Source organism: Peromyscus californicus, unplaced genomic scaffold (assembly GCF_007827085.1).
Source record: "Peromyscus californicus insignis strain IS unplaced genomic scaffold, ASM782708v3 Scaffold_18__1_contigs__length_77618521, whole genome shotgun sequence".
Classification (NCBI taxonomy): domain Eukaryota; kingdom Metazoa; phylum Chordata; class Mammalia; order Rodentia; family Cricetidae; genus Peromyscus; species Peromyscus californicus.
Genome location: NW_026294480.1, coordinates 33,719,981 through 33,726,917, shown reverse-complemented (window position 1 = coordinate 33,726,917; position 6,937 = coordinate 33,719,981). Strand labels below are relative to the sequence as shown.

The window sequence follows — 6,937 nt, the reverse complement described above, 5'->3', positions numbered from 1 at the left end:
CAAATCTTCAGTGACTCCTTTAAACCTATTTTTAAAAAAGAGTGAATGTTTCAAACCAACCACACGTCTCCTATGTGTGGTATGATATAACTTATTTTTTCCCCCTTTGAAGGATTGACATCTCAAATTTTTTTCTTGAAAACATGCAGTTTTCATGTAAAAAGTAATCAGTTTCATGGTTGCATTAGCAAATAGAAGCCATGTGGTCCGAATATCATTGCATAGGCCAGTGGGCTCTGGGACACAATTGACTTATTTTCTCTTTACTTTTGTTTATGTGTCCCCATAACTGTAAGCTGCAGGAAGTCTCATAAGAGTCTGGGAGTATTTTATCAGGATAGCAGATTACTGAACAAAAGCCCTCTCATACTCTGCGTGCTATTCTGAGAAAACCAATAAGGGCACCACATGTGAAATCAACATTTAATGAATCAAAGCATCAAGAACCCTAAGAACACCAAGCATAGAGTTTGGTTTATACATGTAATTTTCTTCTTTCCCATCTATCATCTGTATTTTATCGTTTATTTCCAATCCAAGTCAAAACGTTTCTCACAGAGATCTGCTCCTGGCTACCGAATCCTTAGTACTTCTTTTATAATTAACATCTTTTTGGAAACATTAGATGCTCAAAGTGAGATGATCTGTAAAGCTCCGTCTCTTTCTCCTTTTAAGTTCCACAGGGATGGGTGAGACAAGGATGACTCCATGTTCTTTAGGGATAGAGAAATTACTCATTTTTATGGCTGCACTGAAACAGACTTAAAATTACGAATTCTCTATGAGTGAGCGCTAACCTAGATTTTTAACTCCTCAGCCGACTCTCCATATGTCCATGGCCTCCTGACTCAGAGTCACAGACATGAACCAGGAAAGGCTGGGCTTTCCTCTCTAGTCACAGGAACAAGTTAGGGAGGGCAGAGGTGGGTGGGGAGTTGGGGGGATGGGAGGAGAAACAAAGTAAAGAGGGATCTCACTTCTATCGACAGAAACCGCAAACTGAACCTTCCCCTGGATGAGCCTCATAGCTGATACCGTTCCTGTTAAATAATAACTAAAGTAAAATACAGAGAGCCTAGAAGGGAATTGGCCTATAGCAGCCCAGGGTAAATGTTGCAACAAAAAGCAAACATGTTAAAACTCAACTTTTCTGTGTTAAGTCATAAAAGATAACTCAGGCTTTGGGCTTTATGAGAGCCATATGCTCAGACATGCTCATATTTTTTTTTCCTGGATGCATTTTGATTAAATTATTTTCTGGATGAATAATGCTTAAAAATTTTAGCTATTTATTTTCTGACTAATGCTACTCAGTCCCAGTCAGAGTCCATCAAGAATGACTTACCAATTATGTACAAGATCCTGTAGGTTCTGTTGATTACTCAGACTTCCCATCTCCCTCAAACATCCATCATGGCTTGTCCACCCTCACTGTCTGTTGATATCACTAAGAAAATTGAAAGACTCAAGGATGCCTATAGATCCACTGTCCACTCCAACCAACATATCTACCATCATCAGTCTGATACCTCCAGCATCAGTCTGTATGTAATATGTTGTTACATTCATTACAGTAGTTTAACTTTCTTTTGTCTATGAAAGCAAGACCCTTGTGCACAAGCTCATGTCACTCAGGGTCTTGCTATTTTTCCCCATCTTTTGTTATTAGTGTTTGCTCCTTTTGAATCATCTCTGGAAGAAGACAGTACTACATTTACTTTTACTTTAAGACAGTGGTTCTCAACCTGTGAGTCAAGACCCCCTTGGGAGAGGGTCATGTATCGGATATCCTGTGTTACAGATATTTACATTACAGTCCATAACAGTAGCAAAATTATAGTTATAAAGTAGCAACAAAAATAATTTTAAGGTCAAGGGGTCATTACAACATAAGGAACTATATCAAAGGGTCACAGCATTAGGAAGGTTGACAACCACTACTTTAGGAAGAAAAGCTATACTTGATCTGATTTCCTCTGGTAGGGCATACCACTCACCCTACCCCTTTCTTAGCCACATAACTTTTTGAAGATTTTCTACATTCATTATTTCCAATTCCTCTTCTCAAAGGGGTCTTGATTGTATTTCACTCAGGCTTTTCCTCCAGAAATCCACTGAGATTTTGTGACAGCCTGATTGATAAATCCTGTTATCATTTCTCAGTCCTCATCTTTTCTTTAGCTAGATGATCAGAATTTTTCAGAAGTTCTTTGAGAGTTTCTTCTGAGTCTTGATCATATTCACCCCTACCCCAAACTCTTCCCAGATTCACCCCCTTTCCTTACCCACACAACTTTGTGTCATTAATTTTTTTTAGCAGTGGTTAGTTGCCACAAAGTAGGTGGCAACGCCTTAACCGTATAGAAGTTGTTAGGCCCAGGGGCCCCTCCTCTCCTTGTCAAGCGGAATGCTATGCTTTTTCTCCTTACATGCAACACTCTGGTCCTCAGCTTACAAGCAGCACTTGAAAAGAGTTGATTACTCTCAGCTTCTTGAGATTCCTTCTCTACTAGGCAGTGAGAGACATTCAGGTGGCTCTAAGGATTCTGGTAGTCTGGCAAGGCTGATTCAGATACCTGGAAGAACTGGATTTCCAATAGAATTAGCTTCTGAAGGAGGAAGCCACCACTGTTACATAGAAATCTGGATGGTCCCACCTCACCATGTACATGCTAGAGAAGGAATGATCTGTTCTCCCTTCCCTGTTCCTTCCCAAGGAGACCAGAGATCAGGTACCATGAATCCTCTGCTAATGAAACCTGTTCTGCATTTAACAATTTGCTGTTAAATGCACCCTTGGGTCTCATTGGGCTCCCAGAATTCCCTCATCTTAGTTTTTTTTCCCCTCTCCCATTGAAGTAGCCTTTAATTATTTGCTTTAATTACTTCTTTTAGTCTCATGGTCAGACATCTCTATTGAATATCATAGGACAGCATCCCAGCCAAGGAAGCAAATCAGTGCCTTGTTCAGTCATTAGCAGAGAAGCTTCCTCCTGCAGCAAATAGGAACAAATAGAGACCCACAGCCAGACAACATGCAGAGAGTGAGAGACCTTGGAACACTTGGTCCTAGATGGGATGTCTCCATCAAATCCCTCCAGTCAGGGTTCAGGGAGCCCTGTAGAAGATGAGGCAGTGTAAGGGACAGAAGGGATGGAGGACTCCAAGAAAACAAGGCACTCCAAATCAACATGATTGATACACAAATGATGCACAGAGAGTGAGGCAGCGTGCACAGGGCCTGCATGGGTCTCACCAGATGGGTCCTAGAGCTGAAAGGAGACGACGTGGACACATGCCCCAACCCTAACCTACATGCAATGTCTGATTGATAACCACTTGCAAATGAAAATTTAGTTTTCTCCAAGGGACTCTTAGAGGGGAAACAAACTACTCTTAAGGGTAGGCTGCATGCCCAGAAGTGGATGGCCAACAGAAAATGAACTCAAACATCTTTGGAGATTCCTTGTCTCACAATGTCATGTCAGGGTTTCTTTCTTTCTTTCTTTCTTTCTTTCTTTCTTTCTTTCTTTCTTTCTTTCTTTCTTTCTTTCTTTCTTTTTTGTTTATCTGTTTTTAATCTTATTTTAATTTTTATTTATTTTATTATGTATACATTTTTCTCTCTTTTTACCCTGCACATCTTTTGCTCCATTATTATTTTTCCCATTTTAGTGTTTTTATTACTGAGTGTGTGAATGAGTTGGTTTCTGCATCTCTGTTTCTCGTACCTTTTCTTGGGCTCTTTTCCTTTGATTTGTTTTGCTCTATTCTGATGTTAGTTTTAAGTTTATATTATATTATATTATATTATATTATATTATATTATATTATATTATATTATATTATATTATATTATATTACTATACTTTAGAAGACTGGTTGTTGTTGTTGTTGTTGTTGTTGTTTTAGTGGTTTTTTCAAGACAGGATTTCTCTGTGTAACAGCCCTGACTGGCCTGGAACTCACTGTGTAGACCAGGCTGGCCTGGAACTCACAATAATATGCCTGCCTCTGCCTCTCGAGCTCTGGGATTGAAGTAGTGCACCATCACATCCGACTGACTGCTGTTTTCTAGTGAGACACAGAAAGGAGGCAGATTCACGTGGGAGGGCAGATAGGTAGGAACTGGAAAGATAACACTGTTTTTGTTTTTGTTTTTTGTTTTTGTAGTTGCAAACTCCAAAACTAAAATTATTTTAATTTAAATGCTTGTTGAAGAATTCTCTTCTTCTTCTTTCAGTTTCCTGGTTTTATTAACATTTCATACAGAATCTGAGACTCTATTTTTGAGAATTCCTATGCTTTCTGAATTTATTTTGAATAGTAGCTTGGATTTTATACACACTTGGAACATCACTAAGATTTTACATCTCTGGTTTTGCGGTCTCACTGCTTACTTACAGATCACAGGATCAAACCTTCTCTTAGTTGTTTGTGTTATCCATTTGCACATTGTTAGTTTCCTTCATCTCTTAGGCTGTTCTTATTAATATTTGAATGATGTTGAGGGGTGTTATCTAGAGAATATATTTATTTGTATGTGTTTCTGTCCTTTATTTAATGATTGTTTTTATGAATGAAGTCACATCTTGGATCCAGGAAAGATTTTTGTTTTCCTTCTGTTTCTACATACTTCCTCTTCATTTGCCATTAAACTCACTCACCTTTTTTTTTTCTGTCTTCAACCTATGTTGTGACCAGTCTCCATCACTTAGATCCACTCTCACCCTTATTGTCATGTTGTGTTTCTCGGGATGCCAAACTTTTATGGTTTGAGAATTCCACACCTGCATATAAAATGATTTGATCAAATCCATCACCATCCCCTCCCCTCCAGCCTCTCCCAATCCCACCATGCCCTCCCCTCCAGCCTCTCCCCAATCCCACCATCCCCTCCCCTCCAGCTTCTCCCCAATCCCTACCATCCCCTCCCCTCCAGTTTCTCCCCAATCCCCACTACAACTTTTTCTTCCCAGCTTCATGTGCTGTGCTTTTTAAACCAATGGAGTCTACTTAATGCTGCAAGTGTGTGCAGGGGTGTAGGTGCAAGTTTTATGGTCTACATCTTTCAGTGTTGGGTATTTATTTGGCCTGTCATCTCCCAGGGGTCTTAGAACAGAGTTGGGCATTCTTCTACTAAATGTACTTATTGGGTGGAATCTCTCCTATGGCCTACTAGCACAGAAAAATACAATTTAAACACTATGTAAACAGAATCATTATAGTTTACGATATTTTCTATTAGTCATCCAGTGAGGCACTCTGCTAGAGAATAGCCTGAGGAAGCTACTTAGAAAGTGTCTGTACAGAAACCTCCCCTTTGTTGGTGACATAAGCTGAATCATGAGCAAGATGTAATCATGTGAATAGCTGAAGAATGTTCCATGTGGAGGAACTATAAAGTAAACAGCTTTGGGAGTTTTTAAAAGACTGAACGTCCTATGGAAAATAAATGAGCGTAGAAAGACAAAAAATGAAATGAACAGCCTAGTTAATTGTCTATTGCAAGCCTTCCAAGTGAAATATGTGGTGAGACCAATGCAGGAGCAGCACGCCATTCCTCCTAGGATCTCATGACTTATCAGATATGGATGTTTGCCTGAAAAAATGCGTCATTTACATATATAAGACCGACAGACCACAGAACGGCTATGAGAAGAGCCAGCAAGTCATTGGAGGTTTTAAAAAAGTTTTTCATATGCAGAAAAGAAAGTTTAGAAATACAGTTTTAGCATGGCCAGCATGCAAGGATTTCCAACTAGAGAATATTTGGATAAAGGATTCAGATAATGAATGTAAAGATGGCCTAAATTCCTTCCTTAAAGAATTTTAGTATTTAGAGACCAGGAAAAGGTCTAATATGCTCCTAATAAGATGGTGAGCATGACAAGAAAGGGAAACGAGCAGAGGGGGAAAGATTTCATAGGAAAAGGAGTAACCAGCTTTATTAATGACAGCTGAGACGTCAAGGGAGGAGAGAAAGCAGGTGTTGGACTTTTCTGTAAGTAAGACATTGTTGTAATAAAAACAGTGGGCACAGAGAAGACCAGATGAGACTGTTTCTTGTGGAATGGGAGAAAATGAGTCCATCTGTATCCAAAGATGCTGTTCTATAAATGTTATAAAAGTGGTATCAAGACCAGGTAAGGCATTCACCCCAATACCTGGCTCCAGGTTTGTTTTTATTAATAAGACCTTCTAAGATTCGTGCTACAGAAGTTGTGTAGCTTAAAAAAAATAATAAAGCTTCCTATTTGATTATTTTTGCTTCTCAAAACCAAAGAAAACAGAGCATGTTTAGGCTCTGGGAACTAATTCAGAAAAGAAAGTGATGAAGTAGGGGCATGGGGAACTTATGAAAGTCCTCAGTTTGACCAGATGGGAGGGAAGACAGCACAGGTGGAGGTCTGAGGAACTGACCTTTGATGGGTCAAGAACATGTCTTCACTATGAACAGATGGAGAAAAGACAAGGAAGCAGGCAGGTTTGTTCATCTAGCAGGAGATTTTGGATGTTCCAGGCACTGATGTGCTTACATTGCTACTATAGATGAGGTGAGATTGTCCACAGAGGAGGGCAGGATGATTTCCTTTGAATGAAAATTGTCTGTGCTTCTTAGATAGTCCCAGTGATGAGATCGAATGAGATCTAAGTGTGTGGCTGGCTTCCAGATTGCACAACCTCTCAAACCTTGAAATTGGATTAGCTATCACCTCCCTCCTTTTCTGTTCTGGTTGATTTCAGTGTGTTCTTTACTGATGTAGTATGTCATTAACTCAAAATGTGCAACTGTCATTGTACCTAGTGCAAAACTGCATTAATAAAAAAAAGACATTCAGTGTCATTAGTAATTAGAGAAATACAAATTAAAAGCAAAAAATATGAAATAACACTGTTGCCCATCAGAGCTGCTAGATATTTTTAAGTGGATAGC

The 6,937-nt window shown here is 39.3% G+C and overlaps 1 non-coding gene across 1 annotated transcript; it reads right to left on the bottom strand.

Moving 5' to 3' along the window:
• Positions 1-2,311: 2,311 nt before the first annotated feature.
• On the bottom strand, positions 2,312-2,438 carry LOC128113899 (U6atac minor spliceosomal RNA). The gene has a single exon (XR_008219704.1). It is a non-coding gene; the product is annotated as a U6atac minor spliceosomal RNA (small nuclear RNA).
• Between the last annotated feature and the right edge of the window lie 4,499 nt (positions 2,439-6,937).